At 54.3% G+C, this 20,896-nt stretch overlaps 1 long non-coding RNA gene across 3 annotated transcripts in view; it reads right to left on the bottom strand.

Moving 5' to 3' along the window:
• Positions 1–4,025: 4,025 nt before the first annotated feature.
• The window catches only part of LOC118537180 (uncharacterized), a 66,425-nt gene continuing 49,554 nt past the window's right edge, over positions 4,026–20,896 (bottom strand). For 2 of the 3 annotated variants that reach the window (XR_013449896.1, XR_013449897.1), the window contains 4 exons: positions 19,272–19,447; positions 18,026–18,171; positions 8,313–8,417; positions 4,026–7,874 (listed from right to left, as the gene is read on the bottom strand). This is a non-coding gene — a long non-coding RNA (uncharacterized LOC118537180). The remainder of the gene's footprint in view (positions 7,875–8,312; positions 8,418–18,025; positions 18,172–19,271; positions 19,448–20,896) is intronic. The other variant, XR_013449898.1, reaches the window with a different exon arrangement.

Below are 20,896 nucleotides of genomic sequence, written 5' to 3'. Positions count from 1 at the left end.
TTCACTTGTGATGATGCGTTATTTCGAGCATGCTTTATCTCAGAGGACGTATGCTTGTCCCTCGGGCCCAGCTTCTCTAAGCATTCCACTCCTGCCCCTCACAGCCCAGGGCCTTAGATGTGTCAGGGCTCCTCTCCCAGCCCAGCCCGGGCCTCTCCTGCCCAGAGGTGTTCAGCCACAGCACATGACCTACAGCATGAAGTCCAAATTCCTTCGCGTGCTCCTTGAAGGTTTCCTACAAATAAGTCCCAACTCTTCTTCCTCAGACTTCTTTTGCTCCATGTACTTGTTCAAATAAGCTGCTGTCCGCCAAGCAGACCATCTGCCCCGAGTGCTCTGCTGAGCTCCTGGTTCACAGCTGCCCGTAGCCCTTCCGGTCCTGCTGGGTCCTGGGCATCTTTCAAGGCTCAGCTCCTACACTCCAACCAGTGAAGCTTTTCCTGATTCCCCAGCTCTCAGAGCCTTTGTGATTACCCAGCCTTGAGTGAACTACCTCATACCACCTCTGTATCCCCGTATGGTTATGGTGAAGTACTTCAAAACCCAAGTCCCAACAATGAAAGTGTAAAATTTGATTGGCGTAACTAATAGGGTTTGCTTTTGTTTATGCAAAAAAAAATTTCTTGGTCTTTTTGCAGATTTGAATTAGATTGTTAAATGTCTGAGATCAGGCCTCCGTGTTCTGAACCATGTTGCACATGGAATCACTTGGGGAGCTTTACTGATGCCTGGGTCCCAACCCCTCTGGGTTTTCTTATGTAATTGATCTGGGATGTGGCCTGGGCATAGGAATTTTTTTTTTTTAAGCTTCCCAAGTGATTTAGTATGTAGCTAAGGTTGAGAACTTCTGCATTAGTGATTTATAAAGTGATCTATAAATGTATACTGGCAAAGTAAAGGCTTACATTTACAAAAGAAAATTAGGGTTTTATTAATTCAGCCTAATAAATCAGAAAATATCTTAAGACTTAAATTAAGGTCTTGTTACCTGGCCAAACAAGGCTCTGGTTTAAAAAAGAAAGGAGCAGAAGCAATCTTTACAGTATCAACACTTGATGTAAATTAGGTTGTCTATAAATAAGGAAAACAAATTTTATTGGTCTTTATAGCATATTTTTTAAATTGGCATCAAATATACAGGGAAAGTCTAAGGTTTCTATTTTTTATTTGTTTGTTTGACAGAAAGAGACACCGTGAGAGAGATAACACAAGCAGGGGGAGTGGGAGAGGGAGAAGCAGGCTTCCCGCTGAGCAGGGAGCCCAATGCGGGGCTCGATCCCAGGACCCCGGGACCCCAGGACCATGACCTGAGCCAAAGGCAGACGCTTAACAACTGAGCTACCCAGGCGCCCCAAGAGTTTAAGGTTTCTAATAAAAAAAAGTATTCTGTGGGAATGCTGAAGAGACATGGGATAGGCTGGAATTGTATTGTTAAAGAATATTCTTGGTTTAAGGAAAATAGGCAACTCCAGTATTCTAAAATTTAGTTAATGCCTGACAGCTGGCTGCAACCAAGAATGAACTTCCTTGCATACTTTAAACGTTTGCATATTACTCTTCAAGACCAGGATTTAAGTCTACTGACTTCCAGGAAGGATGCAAAATTGAGTACTCATGCACACGGTTTTTTTTTTGTTGTTTCCCCACCTAGGGAATGTTGCTTTCATCATTACCAGGTTCATCAGAAAAGGTTGCACTGAAGTGGTCAGTCTTTCTACCGCGTAGCACTGCTGCCCTCCTGTGGACTCTCCGGGCATTTGATGTTCCTGAAGTCCTTCCAACTTGGTCATTATTCAGAGGTTCCTGTCCTTGCTGTGATTCCCAGAAGACATTTTAAATTTCATTTTGGATCTAGTATTAACTAGGTCTTTTCTGCTTTCCTTCTGTGAAATCGACATTTTAAAAGGGCTCACCTCTGTCCCTTGTTGCTTAACTATGGGGAAGCAGAATGTTGGGGGCTGTGGTCAGTAAACTTTTTCCTTCCCTCTCACTTACGTACCTGAAGGTGCACGAATCGCCGCCAAGTATAGGTCACAATGAGAAAGTAACCCACCCCGATTCCTGACTCGCTACCCCAAGAAAACTTGTGTATGGGGAGCAGTAGAAGCTGCTTATGTTTACATCATAAACATCTATCTCCCTTACACAGCTTTTTAAAAATGGAATTGTTTTATGTGGCAGTGGCAAGCCTTGTTTCCAACTGTGGAAACCGAGCAAGAGCTCCAGCATCCTGGTGCTTAGGGCTGGTGGCTTCAGGGAGACTCTGGAGACCACCGTCATTTAGATGGGCACTTAGTTATGGTGTTTGGGAAAATGCCAGTCATCAGATCACCCAGCACCACCCGAAAAGGCTCCTGGGAAAACACCTCTTCAATCTGTATTTGACATGGGACTCAATTCCTTATTGGAGAATTCCTTGGGTAGGACCCCATGGGACCACGCTTCTCCGGCTGTAGTGTGCAGGCAAGTCTTGTTAAAACGCAGATTCTGATCCAGCAGGTCCCAGGTGGGGCCCAAGATTCAGCATTTCCACGAGTTCTACATACTGCTGCTCATGGTAGGCTAATGGCCTCCGGAGACCGTGCAGTCCTAATACTGGACACCTGTGAATGTCCCCTCTGTGGCTAAGGGTCTTTGCACATGGGATCTTGGGGGGGGGGGGGCTGAGTGAAATGACACGGTTCCCTAGAAGGGAGGTCAGTGGGGAAGCTGACTGAAGCAGAAGGCGGTGTGACCCTGTGGCCGAATGTTCTGCTGCCGGCCTTGAGGATGGAGGCAGGGACCGCAAGCCAAAGAACGCAGCTCTAGACACTGGAAAGGCAAGTAAACGGATTCTCCAAGGACCTCTGGTGGGAGCTTGGCCCTGCCAATGCCTTGAGTTCAGCCTCGTGAAATGAGGTCACACTTTGGACTTCCAGGACTGAAAGAAATGAGGTGTGTTGTTTCCACACAGTTACTGTGTGAATGTTTGTGTCCCACCAAAACCCCAAGGTGAGCTATTAGGAGGTGGGTCCTTTGGGAAGAGATTAGGTCATGGGGGCAGAGCCTTCACGATGGGATCAGTGCCCTTGTAAAGAGGCCCAAGAAGGTTCCCTCAGCCCCTCTGCCCTGGGAAGGCACGGTCTTTGAACCGGCAAGCTGGCTCTCACCCAGCGCTGAATCCGCCAGCACCTGGATCTTGGCCTTCCCAGCATCCAAAACAGAAGTATCTGTTTATAAGCTGCGCGGGCTGTAGTAGTTTCTTACAGCAGCCCAAGGAGACGAGGACCAACAACTCATACACCCGTGCTAGGGGTCCTCACAGCACCGTCTGAGTCGGAAAGCAAGGCCCCAGAGGGGTGGCTCTCACCTGTGGCTGCACACGAGAGTCACCTGGGGAAACTTTAGAACAAAAATGTAGGCCCGATCCTGGAACAGTATAACCAGAGCCCCTATGGGTGGACCCTAAAATCTGCACGGTCTTGAAAAACAGATTCAAGATGTCTCCGGACATCTGCGCAAAACGCTCCCTCAGGGGGCCACAGCCCTCCGACCCGCAGGTTCCACAGGTCTAATCCCCCGTGACGTCAGATCTGGCTAATCGCTGAATACCTTTCCAGAACTGGTCCGCCCTGTCTTCAGGGTTCATAGAAACTATGAACCACAAGTAGACCTCCTGCATCTTTTATGAAGTAAGGGAAATCCTCAGGCTGCTCTCCTTTACCAGCCATGTGACCATGGGTTCGGTTCGACAAAATTTCTCAAAGGATCACGGACCACAGAGGTGCCAGGGCTCCAGTCCATTTGGAACCAGCCTCAGCTTCCCCTTCCATAAGCAGCATCCCTTGGCCCGGGCTTGAGCATCTCTCTTTTCTGTGATCTTTTCTCTCATGTGTTTCTTGGCTCACAGAATTCCATTCTTGCCCTAACGGGCTGGCTCCTCGAATGCTTAGGAAGTAGGTGAATCTACATCTCAAGTTACCTTTTCAGGACCCCGCTTATCATGGAATTATGAATAGGAAATGACATGAAAAACAAAGACATGATTAATTGAGTAGAGTGAAGTATTTATTCAGGTCAGGAGGCACGAACAGACTCTTCACGGAAAGATGATTCAACAGCAACCGCTGACAGCAGATGCAGCAGCTGCCACATTTCAGCAACATGCAAGCCGGGGCATCAGATGCATTATGGCCCTTTGTTTGTCAAAATACATTCAGTTCTCTCTTACCTCTGCAATAAGGCATCATAAATGCAGTTAAAGAAGTTAGTGAAAAAAGCGCGAGATCGTCCTTCCCCACTCTCTGCCCATCCGTCCTCCAGGAGACCACAGGCGCTTGCTCCCCAGGGTTGGCATGAGGCTTCGAGGCTGCTGCTTTTCCCCCTACATCATAACCGATTTCAAATGGTGCTAGACAAAAACAGACTCTGAACACCAGGAGAAATCGGTCAGCCTGTGTAAGAGATGGGTCCAGTGGCGCTCCTGGGGGTCCTGCCCTCGACCGTGCAGGTGGCGAGTCTGATTCCAGCCGCCCTGCAGCAGCAGCTGAAGGTTCCGGGGCGTCTAGCGCAGGCGCAGTGCTGACGCGGATGGGGCCGTCCTCCAGGTACACAGCCCCGCCCCTTCCCTGGTACAATCGAGCCCCGCGTGGAGCACGGCCCCATCTCTGCGCTTGAAGGCCCAACGGGCAGGTGAGCCCTGGTGGCTGTGGCAAGCTGGCACCCCTCTGCCCCTGCTCGGAGGCAGAGTTTCCTTTACACACCACACCCTCCCCGCGCCATCACCCCTCCACAGCCCACGTACGCTAGGGTGCACTCTCCTCTGCAAGGTCTTCCTTTCTTGGGCCGGCTCAGGGGCAGGGGGAGGGCGCCCGTCCCACCCGCGGAGGCTCCTCTGCAGGTGGCCCTTTGCTGTGCTGCAATTCTTACTCCTAAAACACTGATTTCAAATGGTGCTAGATACAAAGATGGAAAAATCTAAGCCACCATGTGAAACCAGCTTCCAGAAGAAGAGGATCTCATTGAAGAAAGAAGGAAGATGCCATCGGAAGACCCAGGCTCTGCCCCGAGGAGGGAGGGAGGTCTTCTTGCGGTTCCGCTTGTGACGTGACATCACCATCCGTGACAAAGGCCCAGCGAAGAGCTCCCCAGTGGCGCTCGAGGCCGGCTGACGTCACGGCTGAGGCTTCACAACCCGGTAGTGGTACGTAACTCATGAAGTCTGGTTAATGCTGTTTAATTCCACAACTGGTCCTAATAAGAGTATTAGCTATAGGACAAAATCAAGTCTCCCGGAGCTATTATTAAAATGCATTGATACCTTCATTAGCACTGCCCTGCTTTATAAAATATTTCACGGCACGCGAAGTGTTTTCCAATCCTAGCTCACGTCATCGGGAAACAAGCACCCTATCTGCCCATGAGGTTCTAGCCAGTACACAGAGGGGCGTTTCGCCCAGACCTGGGCAACCCTTCCATGTGCCCTGCTCAGAAAGAGCTCAGGCTCCTCCTTCCCCGCCTTATGTAAGGCTCAGAACATTGGCAATCTTATTTATCCTCGGCCGTGACACAAAAAAACGTGATGTCCTAAAACCGTGTTAAGTAGATAATCCTCTAACACGAGAACTGAGTTGTGTGTTGTTTTCAGAATTTGTCTGAAAATAAGATTTGCATCCTGTGTTCAAATTAGATTTCCCATCTCCTAAATGGGTCGTTTTTGGTTGTCTGAAGCTGAGAAAACGTGTCTGTTTTCCCGGGATACCACAACCCCGGAAAGAGAGACAGTGGAATCTGTACCTCTGGGGCTCTCTACCAACTCTGTGGGCCTCCAGACACAGGCCTGTAAATACTGTGGCTCTTGGAAATAACAGCATGCACTTCTCCAGGAAAGGGGAGGAAATAAAATCTGAACTCTGAAGTGTGCTCTTTAATTGTGTCAACCCCGGGAAGCATGGATTATTCCCATGCTTGCAGGAGAAACTGCTCTTTAACATGCTTCAGTAACTTGCCCATGGTCACGTGACTAATGCACGGTGCAGATCCCAGATCTAACTCCACAGTCTCTGTTCCTGCCCCTTGGCCCACTGTGCCTGCTCCATGGCTGGTCTATCATCTCCTTCTGTTCTTGATCTCAACTGTGAGCAAGGCTGGGGCGGGGGGGAGGCAAGGTAGTCCTAGGCAATGTTTCTGCGTGACTGACAACAGGCTGAACTTGGGTTGACACAGGAGGCCAGCTGGTTCTGCAGGGGGCCCGGTGCTCTGAGCTGGCCTGCTGCGTCCTCCCGCACCCACAGCATGGCTGTGTTGGGGGGAGGCGCTGGAGAGGACCCGCCCACAATGCCTGTGCTGGACTCCAGATTCTGACCCCAGCACTGGGCTCCGAGCCCAGGGCCTTTGCACGGCCTCAGCCACTGACAGGAGGGCAGGGCAGCAGCTCTGATCAAGGACACCTGCCGTCAACAGCTGGGCCCCGGGAAGCAGGTAACTTCCAGGGTTGTAAGGTCAGGAAGTGGTAAATGATAGTCATTTTCATAGGGTCCTATAAAATGAGGGGGTTGGGGCTCTATATTTGGTCCTTCTCAGCTTTTTGGCATTTGACTCCAGCTGAACTCTTCCTCCTTAGCAACTTCCAACTGCCAGTATCCACAGAACATTTCCTAACGTGTTGTCACACAAGTGTCTTTCAGTGATCCAGACGGCCCCCTTCCTTCCCCAGCAGGCCTTTGCATACACTGCTCCCTCTTTCTGGAACATTCTCTGTCCACCCTCCCAGAACTACCACCCGTCAACCCTCCGCCAGGTAATGCAGGTCGCCTGAAGCCTTCCCCAGGTGAGCCAGGGATTGGGTCACAGCACCTAGTTCTTGTCCTTCAGGATGCACGTACGTCACGTGGTCATCAGGGTGATTAATGACAGTCTCTCCTGCTACCCAGGGAGCATCAGCCCAGAGTTCGGGGGGGCGGGGGGCATTGCAGAGGAGCAACCATCACTGAGGGAACTAAGGGCCATGACCCAGAGCTCGGGCTCCCAGCACCTGAGTTCTACCATACTCAGTTCTCTGGAGGAAGAGAGACATCATTCTTAACACAGCACCATAAACACTCTAACACAAGAAGAGGGGAAGAAAGTAATCCTAGTACCAAGACCTTTTGCCCCTACAACCCCACTGGATACAAGAATCTATGCAGGTCTCAGCCCTCCCAAAAGAACCAGGCTTCTCTCACAAAGTCTGCCAAGCAATGACTCACTTACCTGAAGCCAGCTGGTGTTCTTGTTCCCCAGCTGGATGTAGCTGGGGGGTTGGATGGAGGCTGGAAGGGGCCTGCGCTCCCTGGCACGCAGCTCGATGGCCACCTCCATCTGTAAGAAGGCAGCCCGGGGAAGCCCCAGCCTGCGAGGGCTAGGCCGTCAAAAGCAGATGGTGTGATCCTCCCTGCCTGGCCTAATGGCCCCAGGCAAACTGGCCAGTGGGAAGGGCTTGGTGGGCTGTCCGGGAAGGAAAACCGGCCAGCCAGAGGGGTGGGTATGTCAGCTCTGGGAGGGACCCCTGTGCGGGAAAAGGGTTTGGGAAGCACACTGCAGCCCCCATCCATTTCTCTGCAGACATTCTACCACCCCCTCCTGCCTAGGACCCTCCTCTGCCTTGGGCAGGGACCGAGGGTGGAGGAAAGGCCACCGCACAGTGAATCAGAACTCAGCGGCTTTAATTCCTGCTCAGCCCAGACTCCCGAGAGCAGGGGCCTGCACCTCCCTGGAACGGACCGCAGTTCTTCTAAAAAGAAGGAGGGCTCATGACGCCTGGTGTCGAGTGCATTCAAATGCTCCAGGGCTGGGACAGGAAACAGGATAGAAGCAGCGACATGCAGCAGGAGTAGTGACCTGGAGAGGCTTTTTGTCTAAAGGCATGCAAATCAGATACATTAAAAAAAAAAAATCAACAAAAACTCTGTGTAGGCCAAACAAAAACATCTGAGGGTTAAATAGACAGAACTCGTGGGCCATGGGTTAAACAGTAGTCTGGAGATTGCAAAGAGAGCTTCTACTGCATTCTAGAAATGATGCTGTCTGTGCCTTTTAAAGTCCTAAAAATCCCATGCCAGGCCTGGTGCCCACAAAATAACATGGGAGGAAAGCGGGGAGGAGAGGAGGAATCCTGGTTTATGAGGTCCATAAGCAAACCCACGGAGCCAAGAGACACAAAGCCCCAGGAAGCTGATGCTGCCGCCTCGTTCTGTGCTACCACGACGTGTTCAAATCCAGAGCGCTGGAAGGTTCCCGCGAGGCAGCAGCTCCTCCCTCCCGCCCGGGCTGGGTGCTGAGTCCCAGCTACTTACATGACTGACGCGGGGGAGGGGCGCCGGAAGCCGAGCCCAGCTCAGAGGTCTTCCTGCCACCTGGAATGCTGGTTTCGAGGCCCCTGGCAGTGGGGGAAGAGTCACCTTGGGGAGAGAGGGGCCTGGGGAAGACCTTTATGAACACAGGGACGGTTCTGCCCCCCCTAGACGGCCCTAGCCCATTGTATGTGCACACAGAGAGGCCCGGCCCAGCTTCCTGTCACTCGGCCCCAGGCCAGACGCAGTGTCCTGGACATTTTGTCTTGAGCTGTCAGGGTGGGGCCTGGTGCCAACTAGCTGTGGTTAATGAATCAGAGGAAAGGGTGATAAAATGAAGGGTATGTGTATGGGGGGCCGGGGAGGAGAACATGGAGCTGGCTCTTTTCCTGGCCGCTCGCCTCCCCACATCCCGCCCCCCCAAAAGGGGCTCAGCATCCGGGGATCAGTGCGCTTCCCAGACGCTGGATCCTGAAGTGGGAATAACATGCTCAAGACCCACTGCGCCCCTCGAATGCCTGTGGAAGTAACAGGTCGAGAGGTCACAGCCTTCTCCGCTCACATGGACCCCGCATCAGCAGCTCTGGTTTTCCCTGGGGCAGGCGTACAGAGGCCTAAGTACCCAGGCAGCCGCTCTCCACAAAGTCCGGTTCTCGGTCCCTTCCTTGACACCACGGATGAAGACCGGCATCTGGAAATCTCCCAGATTCAGTACAGGGTTGGAATGGCTGGCTGGCTGGGAGGATGGGATGCCTTGGGAAGCTGTGCGGTGTGGGGGGCAGCAGGAGACGGGGGGGGGGTAGCAGGAGACAGGGGGGAGGCAGCAGGAGACAGGGGGGAGCACAGAGAAGGATGAGTGACGGAGTGGAGATGGGAGCATGGGGGGCCCCCCGTTTCCCCAGAGAGTGGCTTAGCTCTAGCAGAGGAGGATGGGCCCAGCCCTGAAGTGCCTCCCCCAAGAGGAGAAGTGAGCACGCCCACAGCCCATTACACAATCACAATGCCCACCACCCAGTTCACAGGTCCAAACAACCTCCAAGCAAAGGCAGACCACTGCTCCTTCCCCCTCATCACTCCCCAAACCACACGCTCCGTGTGGTGAAGACAGATGTGGCCGTGAACCTTCAGTCTCAGGTGAAATCTAACCAGGAAGGCTGGAATCACCCATTCCTTCAATGACCGAGAGTCCCTAGCAGATGCAGTACCCCACCAGGGCCCCCACTCACAGGACCCTGTGTCTGCCTGCCGCGGGAAGCATGTCTCTGAGGCTCAGGGGTACCGCAGCTCAGCCCCCGCTCCTGCTGGAGGGACAGCGGGGCCCCCACAGGCACCAGCACGCTGGGGGCAGACCGACGAAGCCCCGAGTGGTGGCTCTCCCCGAGACGGGGGCACGCAGCTGGGGAAGCACGCAGACCGGGGCACAGCCCATGACATGGTTCCACTTTCCTAGTCGGGGGCGGGAAGGCTGGGCACACAGAGGGTATGTCCAGAGGCCAAAGCCAGCCCGGCGCACCTTTCCCGCCTGCCTCCCATGCAGCTGGCCGCCTGGGGGCTGCACCTGAAGGGCTAGGCCTGCCTGGTTCTGTTACTGGGGACTGGCCCGCCAGTCTCGGGACCTGGAACAGAGAGTGGTGGGAGGAGGCAGGCAGAGGGAGGATAAAGGGGGAGGAAGGTGGGGGGAGGGGGAGAGGAAGTTTCACAGTCTAGCACACTCCCATCAGATCAGAGAGAGGGGAACACATACAACTTCCCCTTTTCGGGAGCTTCTCTGCCCCTGCTTTTGTTTCGGTTCCTTCCCCTCTGGACTGGGGATGGCTCGGCTGGTGGGCTGGGCAGGGGCAGGCGCCCAGGTACCCGGCCAACTGGGCCCTCGCCCGGCTCTGTCCTGGGCCTGGCAGGCTCCGCCAGCTGTTACCCGGCATGCCCTTCTCCTTGTCAGGGAGGCCTCACCCTCTTGTTTTCAAAGTTTTATAACAGTATTGTTTGTTGTCCAGCAGATTAAATTCTTTTGGAGGCTGGAGGGTGGAGGCGGGGGCGTTGAGGGAGAGAGAGGAGGGAGAAGAGCGAGGGAGAGAAAACACAAACAACTTTCATTAGGGCCAAAAGATTTAATGAGTTCCTCTCTGGACACAGAGTTCACCTGTCTTGGAGAGAGGCCAGTGGCCAGGAGCATGGGCTCCCGTCCCCTCTGTCCCTGTCCCTCTCTGTCATCCTCACCTAACAGGGTGACATGTGGTCTCAGACCTTCAAGGCCACTACTCGGGGTTCAAGCTGAAAAAAAGAAAGCACTAATAGTGCTGGGGGTGGGGGATTCATGCCTGAGCCACCCCTACCCCCAATAGGCGGCATGATGTGGGGCCGAGCTGGGCCCAGCAGAGATACCCTTGATCTCCTCTCCCCGGGGCTCTGGATGACCCGCTCGAGGATGAGGTGGAGAGGCGGTTTCTGGGGGGCTCTGCTCTGCAGTGAGCCTGTGGTCTGTTCACATTTGAAATAAAAGTAATACGTTCAATGATGTCAGAGACCCTGGAAGAACGGTACCCCAAGGAGATAGGAACACAAGTGTGTGGACAAATAGTCACGTGTTCCTAAGGACTGTGTGAGAGTGGGAAAGAGAAAAGAGAGGGGACAGAAAAGCACCATAAAATAAGCACAACCTTACAGACGGGAGGGCCCAGGGAAAGGTCCCCAACCTGTCAGGCCTTCAGATGCTACATCTGCAGACAGCAATAACAACAAAAAGGATATATGACTCTCCACATGAAAGCAACCCTCATTCAGCCATTAACCGGTTTATTTCAGACTCTGGGGTTCCCGATGAACAGTATGCCCATGGGAACACACACGTGCCTCTGGTACAACAGGCAGTGCCAGGGGTCCCAGAGCTGTGGCCCTGCCCTGAGATAGTCCTCTTCCATCTCCGAACCTCTTCCCAGAAAACCCCGTCTGTCCCTGCCTCCTGGCTCAGCCACCACCTCCCTCACATCTCCAGGGCCTCTCGGAGCTCCGTAGGGCTAGGGGGCATCAGCACAGGTGGGTGATGGTGGTGATTCAAATACAGGATTAGAGCAGCTCAGGGCTCTTTCCGGACAGCGATGGGGGACAACATGGCTTTCTCCTCTTTTTTATTTACAAATACTATCAATCCTAGAGAGTCAGTTCCAGAAGTTCTCTCTGCACGAGGAAACAAGGCTAGAGCTCCAGGCCCGACGCTCCTGTGCCCCCACCCAGGTCAGGCTTGCCTCCGAGGCAGAAAGAAAACACAGAGCCCGCTTCAGGTCCTGGCACCCAAAGCACGTGCTGTTCCAGGGACGGTCTCAGAGTCCCACAGACTCGGGATGGGAGGGACCTTGTCAGGGACATCCAGTCCCTCTTGTCAGATAAAGAGGCTCTGTGTTTCTTTGGGAGCCCTCAGCAAAGGGCCACCACAGCTCTCCCTGAAGTCTGGCCTAAATCATCTCCCAGCTTTGGGTTCTGCCATCCTCCTTCCCATCCTCTGGGAAAACAGAAAGATCTGGGTGCCATATGACAAATCTTCACACAAAAGTCATCAAAAGCTTTGTCCAGCAAAACAACTGCCCTGTGGATTCCCCATGACAGGGCTTCTCTGTGAGCCAAGCCTGCATCCGGGGAATACAGACAGACAGACATACGCATGCTGCCACTCTGTCCAACCCCAATCCTTCAAGATCCATGCCCTGGGAGAGCCTAAACCAACATGTGCTAGTGTGCTCTAAATAAAGACAAACATTTCTATGCCCCTTCATACAGGCTCTGGGTCTCTCTGAAGAAAGGCCACTCAGAGGGCCGCACGGACAAGACAATGTGCAGTCTGAGCTGTGCCTTATAAAGAGTGGGCTTCTTCCCTCCTCATAAAGAGTGGGCTTACACTCAGGATCCGGGGAACACTGACGCCTAGGCGTTCTCTGACTTACCTTCCTCTCCATGAGAAAGGCCTACTTTTTCAACTCTATCAGGAAGCAATATCAAGAGCTGAAGCCAGCGCTTCCAATATCTCACACTGCCTGTTAGCCAATTCTTCTGGGGGGGGGGGGGCTATACGTTAATTAGCCAGCAAATAGATAACATCCACACAACACACATGCTAGGCAAAGCTCTGGGCCTACCTTATCAATCTGCTGGGAAAAAAATCTCACAGATCCCACAAGGAAGCCTCATTTCTAAGTAGCTACTTGGTAGAGACAGGACTATAGGCACATGCACGAAGTGCCCTACATATGTCGGAATGGTTGAGAAGCACTGCATAATTCCAGAAGCTTCCAAATGTAGGAAGTCTCACCAGAACCACATGGTGAATGGCTGGCTTCCTGGCCAAGGAGTGCAGGCCAGGTTTCATAAGAGCTCCAAGAAGCTGAAAGCATGTGAGAATAGGAGAACCTGGACCTTCTGAAGCTCCCTTCCCCATTCAGTGTGTAGAAAAGAGATCTGCGACCTACAGAGATAAAGTCAGCTGCCCAAGACCCGCTCCCCGTCCCTGCCCTGCCCCATTGGTCAGTTGAACAACAACTAAAACCCAAAGAAATGATATCTGGAGTCGGGGGACCTGGGTGGGTGACCCCAACTCAGCAAGTACAAGCAAGTGGATCTTGGCAAGGCTGTCCGTGAGTCAGTTTCAACGACTGTGGGGACCCACCACCTACCCTCGCAGGCACTGTGAGGATCCAATGAGCTAGCAAATCTGAAAAGAGCTGCAGAACATTGCGTGGATGCACAAGACGTTGGTCACCAATCACTTGGGCTCCTGCCTGAATTCTGGCCCAAAGCCCTGTCTGCCACACCACTCTGGGGGCAAGAGGGGGTGGGCTCACAGCTATGAGGCCCAGGTAAGAGCGCAGCAAAGTGGCACGCGGAAAGTGTCTTGAAGAAATGCTAATTTTAAAACTCGGCATTCTGTTTGGCGGATTGTGCGGCGGGTGTTGCGGCCCCAGACACCGCCCCCCGGCCCCGCGCAGCCTTGGAGGAGTGCTGGCCCCTGGGGAAGGAGGCCACCACAGCCCCAGGCTGGCCTCTGAGGGTCTGGGACCCTGAGCTTGCTGCATGTGCTTTATTTTTGCTACCTTTTAAAGAACGACTCAAGACTAAAAAGCCAAGATGGAATGGGTGGCTTGGAGATATTTTTGTTTTTTTTTCTTTTCGCCCATCTTTTTCACCCCCCCTTTTTTTTTAAATAGAAGGACTTCAACAACCACATGAGAAAAGATGGATAAATATAAAGGAAAACTTCCTCACAGCAAGGGGCACAGAACCTAAACAGGGAAGGCTGGGACACCTGACCTGCAGTCCTATGTTCTCTCCAGGATTTAGGGCCAGAAAGGACAGAACTTCTTCCCTAGAGCACAGTGGCATCTCAAGTCAGGCCCTGTGGAACAGATAGTCCCCCGGCAGCTCCCACACAGCCTGTCTCCAAACAAGCCCCTGGGTGGGAGCTGGAGTTCACATCCTCGGTCACCTGGATGACCTTCATCAGTCACCTTCATGCAATCTCTGGGCCCTTCCCGCTTGCAACCGGGGGGTCCCTGGAAAACTGTCTCCATCCACCTGCCCTCATTGATGGTGACAACATCTCTTCAGAAAACAGGACTGTAGCTGTTCTCAGTTCTGTTTCTGCCTAAGAAATACCTCCATGAACACCCAGGGAGCCCCAGGTCAGAGCTGGCAGGCACCTTCAAAAAGATTCTGGTTCAACTCCCTCCTTATATAAATAATGAAACTGAGTCCCAAAGAGGTAAAGTGAGTAAGATTTTACCAAGGAAGCCGGGGCCAGAATGCGGGCCTGCTGAGTCTTCTCCACCATGCCACATAAGGCCCACTTTCCCTGAGCCCCCACAACCACACCCCAAGACCCACACCTCATCCTTGTGCGACATTAGCCCCCCCGCCCCCTAGCAGCAGGTGGCAGTCTCTGAGGTCCAGGTGGGCCAGGCTTTGACTACGGGACCAAAGAAGGAAGAATCACGTGGCCAGACTCACCACGAGCCCCGCTTCTACCCGGTAAAGAAGTCCTGAGCCCAGCAGCCGCACACACTGGAAACATCCCCTCCACACACCGGAAACACCTCCAGCCACCAACCCGCCTCAGCCTCGCAAGACACCCAACTCGTCCAAGCCTCTGGCACACGGGGACTTCTCCTCCCTCTCCTGCCCCCTGCCCCTTCTCTGTCACGAGGATGTTGGAACCCCAGGCTCGGGCAGGAGAGGCTAAGCTGACTTCCGCCTCCTGCAGGCACCGACTTGACCAGTGACTCGGTGAAGACTTAAGCCGAGTGTTCCCCTGTCTGTGTGGACGAGAGAGGGGCACAGTGACGAGGCTGAGGCAGAGACGCCAGCTGGTACCTGGGGAGGGCAGCTGACGGAAACACCTTTGTCTGCTGGTGACCAGAGGTTTGACGTCTACTAGTCAGCTTGATCCCTGACTCATTGCAAGTTCTTGTAAGCTGTGGGGGCCTTGGGTGAGTTTCTAGCTCTTAGGAGAAGAGAGGGGTTAGCAACTCTATCACTGTGAACTCTGGGGGCTCCATGAGTATGGCTTCCCCAGTCTCAAATTCCCTCCTTGGGTCCCTGGATCATTCTTATGTGTGTGGGTGTCCCCCTTTCCATCTAGGTCTACTTTACCTATTTCCCAATTCCCTTTGTCATCATCATGAGTGACCTCTCCCCATGCCAGAAAGTACACCTCATGAGAGCAGAAACTCGGTTTTGTTGAGCCCTGCATCCCCGGTACCTCGTACAATCCCTGGCAGACTGAGGGGCTGAATGGGGGTTTGGAGAAGGGCTGTATTTGCCACACTCAGCCCTGCCTGTTCTCAGGCACCAAGGGCCATCTGCATCTGCCCAGCCTCCCCAGAGAGGGAAGTGGCACAGCCGTCCCCGCCGACCGCCACGGTCCCCAAGATACCTGGCCTTTCCCTCGGTTACCATCCGTTCTGCCGGCTGCCTCATCTCGGACGGTCTTAGCTCCCCAAAATGTCTGACTTCGGCCCAAGAGGGTGAAGAAAAAGTCCAGGCTTTGGAATCAGAAGTGCCCGGGTTTAAATCTCGGCTATCCCACTGGCCAAGTGTGTGAGCTTGGTGAAGTGACTTAGTATGGACCGTTTCTCTAAGCGGAGAAGAGAAGTCACACCTACTTCATGCGGCTGCTCTGAGGATGAAATCAGATAAGCAAAGGGAGACCCTTAACAAAGGTCAGTTTCCCTTCCCTGGGACTGTGCGCTGGGACCGAGAACCTGATGCCCGTCTCACACCCTCACGCCTCATTACGGACCCTGAGCTGGGCTCCGCGCGCACACAGCCCCTTCCAGGCCGCAGCAGGCCACGCTGGTTGAACACGAGACACATCCTCCCCACCCTCGACCTCCTGGCCTCAATCCTGTGGTCAGACGGTGCACGACCATCCCCCGCGTGCCTCTCTCCATCCCCAGGCCCCCGCTCCTTCCTGCCCAGGCTCCACACTGCTGCATCAGGCTCTGCTCAGACGTTGGGGCCTGGAGGTGTTCTCTGGCTTTATCAGCTCATGAGCAGCTCCTGCGGAAGGAGGCAGCAAGAAACCAAACCCAGCCTCTGCTTTCTTCACAGACACTCCAAGGCCCAGAAAAGCAAAGCAAAATGAGGGCCTCCCACGGACAGCCGGCTAGTGGAAAAGGCAGTATCTCGCACATATCTCACAGGGAGGCAACGTGCCCAAAACAGTGACCAGCACAAGGTACACATCCTCTCTAAAGCCAGGGCTGCAGCTTCGGAGGCCCTCGTGCCAGGGGACAGAGCCAAGATATGCATTAAACAACTCACAGCCCTGACCAGACCAGGATCCAGCGGAACAGAGAAGGTGCTGACCAATCAGGTCCCCTGGCAGGGCCCCTCCCCAGCGCCTCCTGGCCAAGCCACACCACCACAGCTCCGGGGCCACCAGCTCTGTTCACCTCTGCCGGACCCCAGACGGAAAGGCCCCACACTGCCTCCTGGCTCCCAGACTGCAGGGCTTCAGAGGTTGAGAACCAAGTGCCAGATAAGCCTGGTCCCCGTCTCAGGGGATGCCAACTGTTCTCCTGGTTTGGCTTGTGACACATAATGCCCGTGTCAGGTCAATGAAAGCCACGCTGGTAAGCAGGGAGGAAAGAACTAAATGAGGAACGAAAATAGGAAAATCAACGGGGAAGCGTCCACCCCCAATTCTGGAAACACCAGAGGCCCCAGAGACAACTGCGTCACAGGGAGCCAAACCAACTTTCCCTTTGCTTCCCACTCTGGTTATCTCAATGCCGCCAAGGGCAGGGCAGGACTGTGAATAGGAGCGGCCGTGACCCCAAGCCAGGCCCAGGGCTGCACCGCACGTATGGCAGCAGAGGGCTCCCGAGCATGGCCGCGGCCCCATCTGGCCCCAGCCCTGTAGCCGGCGCTGGCCAGACTCTAGCCGACACATCTTGAGGGACTTGGCCGGCTCCTCCTCATCTCCCCAGCTGCACCAAAGCTGATCTCTCCTCTTTATTCGTGTTCCAGGTCCCATACCCCTAGCCATCCTCCCTACCTCACTACTGGAGGGGCTGAGACTTGTCAAATTCCTTTAGGGAAGAGACACTGGCCTCTTCCCAACAGCCCTGGATGCCTCACTCGGTGAGGACCTCAGGCTGCTCATAGCCAATTCAGAGACACATCTCAGAGGGAGAGAAGAGAAGATCAAACACCGACAGGCAGAATTCACACCAGTCCTTCCCGGACAGCGGTGGGAAGGGGGTGGGGAGACATTCATGAGACAAGCAGCAGAGGTGGGATCCCACGGGTGCCTCCGGAAATTAGCCAAGCGCCATCATAAAACTGCCCAGCACCATCTCTTTGATCTCGAGACCCCAGACAAATCTGCTGTCGGCTAATTCCAACCTGACCCTGCTCGCCCAGAACATTGCAGGAATGCATTCCATAGGGGAGATTTCCCGGTAGGGAGCATGGCAAGTGCCTACCGTCTGCTTCCTGAGCTGTCTCTAGAATGCGACAGATCTCCCCAGTTCTGCCGACCACCATCATTTTCAATCACCGTTGCTGTTACTGTGACCAGCATCAAGTGAGGCAGAGAAAAAAGATTTCTACGTCAACTGCCTAGAGATGCTTGGCAATGCTTACTAGGCCCAGAATTTTTTTTTTAAGGTGAAGGCAATGAGGGCCTAGAGGAAGAAAGGGATTCACTCAAACAAACAAAAAAAACCCCAGAACAACCCCCCGCCCCAAGTAGAGCAAGAGCCCTGAAGTCCACCGCTGAGTCCATACTCTGAACTGCAGCAAGTCTAAAGGTGTCTAGAGTAAGAGCGAACATCCACTGGGATACACAAGGAAAGGAACGCCCGCAGGCCCGTGTGGCACCTAAGGGGCTCTAACCCAGACCCTCACGCTGGATGTTGGGCGCCAAGGAGAGTTCCAGACCAGTCACCGTGGGAGGCCCAACTGCCCGCCCACTGCCACACCCAGCAGCGCATCCCAGCCACCCCCCCAAGCCGGTGGATCACTTGGGCTGGCCCTGCCCCCAGGCCCTTGCTGGTTACTAACCCCATTCACAGAAAAGCCAGGAGTGGGAGAATGGAAAGAAGAGGGCATTGTTTGGGAGATTCTGAATGGAGATGTTTGAGGATTCCCTACTAAGGAAAACGGTTGCCACGAGAAGGGAAGGGGGCTAGGGGAAGGCCAGAAGAGGGGGCCGACGCCCGACTCACCTGGGAGGCATGGGTTAAACCCCATTTTCTCTCACCATCTGGGTTCCAATAAGCAGCCTGAAGATGATTCACTGACAAGACTGGATCGTGTCCCCATCGGTCGGCACTCAGGGTCACAGAACCAGACCCTGGTGGCTGCACAGCACCTATGAGGGGAGGAGGAGGCAAAGATCCAGCCCGTTCTGCCCTCTACCACCCAGCACGACATGCACAGTCACCGCCCACTCCTCCCGAGGACAGCTGACTAAAGGCAGATTTCCCGAAACCCCGACGGCCGGTGAGGGCGGAGAGCAGACAGTTCCCGGATGCCCTTAGCACCGCTGCCGTCACAGAGCCGAACGAAAATCAAAGGAAGGAGGAGGAAGAGGTAGAGGAGGGCAGGGAAGACAAGAGGTCCAAAAGAAGCACGAGAGGTCAGAAGACACCCATGGGCAAAGCAAGGCAAACAGGAAACCAAGAAGACACGCGGGAGGCTGGTGGGTGACACAAGGCACGCCGTGCCGCCGGCCACATTTCCAGCCTCTAGCCTGTCCTCCTCCAAGCCCCCAAATCCATGGAGAACCATCAGCCCCTCCTGGCCCTCATCCCACATCAGACCTTCCGATCTATCAGCGTCTGAAAGAAGGAAAAGGAAAGAAAACTTGGCATTCCGGAACCAGACACAGACACACAGCCCTTCCTGGAATGGAAGGCCCCCTGGAGATGGTGGCTCACACTCTCAAGGTTCCGGTTCCCTGGGAGAAGGGCTCCTCTCCCGCAGGGGAGGGCAGACATGTCCGATAAGAACTGCTTAGCACAATGCTATATATAGCCTAGGTTCCTAGCGGCCTAGAGATTTGGAGCTAGAACTTGGCAGAGAACCACACTAGATGCTGGCAAGGATCGTCCTCCCCCAGCCAGCCAGCTGAGAGCCTCACCTCCCTGCTGGGGGCAGTGAGGGCAAGCAGGGCCCTTCCTGTCGGCCCATTAATAACACTGCACTGAGGGACATGGGCTTTTGGCTCCGTTTTAGGGAAAATCGACTTCTCCTGAATGTGAGGGCGACGTGCGGGGGCGAAACGCCGAGATCTAGCCTCTCCGCAGCTCTCCACCAGCACTAGGAAACCGATCTCGTCCTCTCTGATGGAGGACCAGGGGCAGGGGTCTGCAGGGAAAGGAAGGGGAAGGCACAGCCGCTGGGTGGGTTCAATAAACATCTATCGCTCCCGATGTTTGAAGGAATAAGAGAAGTCAGATGAATACTTACTGCAGAGAGCCAGGCTGACACGCATCTCCTTTTTTTTGTTCCAAATAAATGCAAACGGGCCATTCTATTCGGCCGTATGATGGCTGTCTTCTGCACACCAGCTCCGTCCTCAGCTTGGCCGCCTGAGTCTCCATGACGCTGTCACCTACTGATGGAGCTCAACTCCTCTGAGTTCTCTGTGGGGAAGAAGCGAAAAAAAGACAGGAGGCTCGGCTCTCAGGACCAACCAACCAAGCAATGAATTGCGCAGGCCCCGATCAGGGTCTCGTTTGGGGCTAATATGTGGCCCTGGGACCAAGGCCCTCAGCTGCTGCTCACCCGCCAATGGCAGAAACAAGACAAGGCTGGGCCCCTCGTCCTGAAGGAAGGCCAGGCCCAGTGGGCACTGGGCCTCATCAAGGAGGGCCTACCACCTCTTTTGGAAAACAAATCTGAGAGACAACAGAGCTCTCTGAAGTACAGGATCTGGGCCCTCATCATACGCACAGCTTCTGGACAAAGACACAAAGAATCTAACATCCACATACATACAATTTTTTTTAGGTCAAGTTGCTCTTATTCAGGCTCAAAAAGACATGACTCAAAGGGGCTGGGGCTGCCTCTGCGCTCTGGGCAGGGACAGCTGGCTCCTGTCCTTTGCCCTGCGCACCTCTCCACTGTGACCTCGGCCAGGTCCCCCTGCTCCCTCTGGTTCCCAAGGCCCCAAAACCACTCCCCGTAAAGATCCCAAAGGAGTCATGCCGGGAGGTCCTTGGGGAGAGGAGGAGGTGCTCAGTGACAAATGGCAGCGCTAAGCATCATCTACAGGAAAGCACGAGCCTGAAAACTGGCACAAGGGGTACGGAGGTAGGGTGGTCCCAGGCCAGGCCGTCCCTCAGTCCCCACCCACAAGTTGTTTGCTTCTCTGTCCCCAGCCATGGCCGAGGGAGAGAGAGCAGGAGAGAAGGGAAGCCAGATGCTGAGGAGAATGGCTTGCCTGCGATTTGGTGGCGATGGTGGTCCAGGTCTCTCTCGCTCCCGAGAAGGCATGGCTGGGCCTGGTTGGGCCCGGTTGGGCCCGGTTGGGCGGGGCCGGGCGGGCGGGGCAAGGGGGGAATGTCACGCGCACTTAGCGCAATGCTGCGGCTTCAAGAAAAGCCTAGAACCCGGAGCCGCCATGATGACGCACACATACATGCGCAAAGGTCAAGGACGCGAGGCCCACCATTTCTCCTGAGAAGGAACTGAGGAAGATGAAAGGGGAGAAGAGAAGTTGGACAATAAGGAAAGGGGAGGCTAAAGCAGGCTGCCCAAGAGCTGGCCTTCAGCTCGAGGCTGGTGGGGTGGACGCACCATTTTCATGTCATGCCAGAAGAGGACACCTGAGATGCCACATCCCCATGATGGGCACTTAATCCCAGGGCCCCGGAATGCCAGGGTTCACCAAAGACTGCCAGGCCCACCCCACCCGACATGGGACTCACCCATCCAAGGCAACAGGCCACGGTGAGAAATCCCAGAGGGTTTTCTGGCCCCGAGAAGATGCCTCTTGTTGGGGACGGGTGAGAGGAGCTTGAAAAGTGGCTCTGTTTGCCAAGCGCATAATAATAATAACACAAGCAGCTGCGTTTTCTGTTTGGTTTCTA

This window comes from Halichoerus grypus, chromosome 7 (genome assembly GCF_964656455.1).
Source record: "Halichoerus grypus chromosome 7, mHalGry1.hap1.1, whole genome shotgun sequence".
Taxonomy (NCBI): Eukaryota; Metazoa; Chordata; class Mammalia; order Carnivora; family Phocidae; genus Halichoerus; species Halichoerus grypus.
This window is presented reverse-complemented; position numbering and strand designations above follow the sequence as displayed.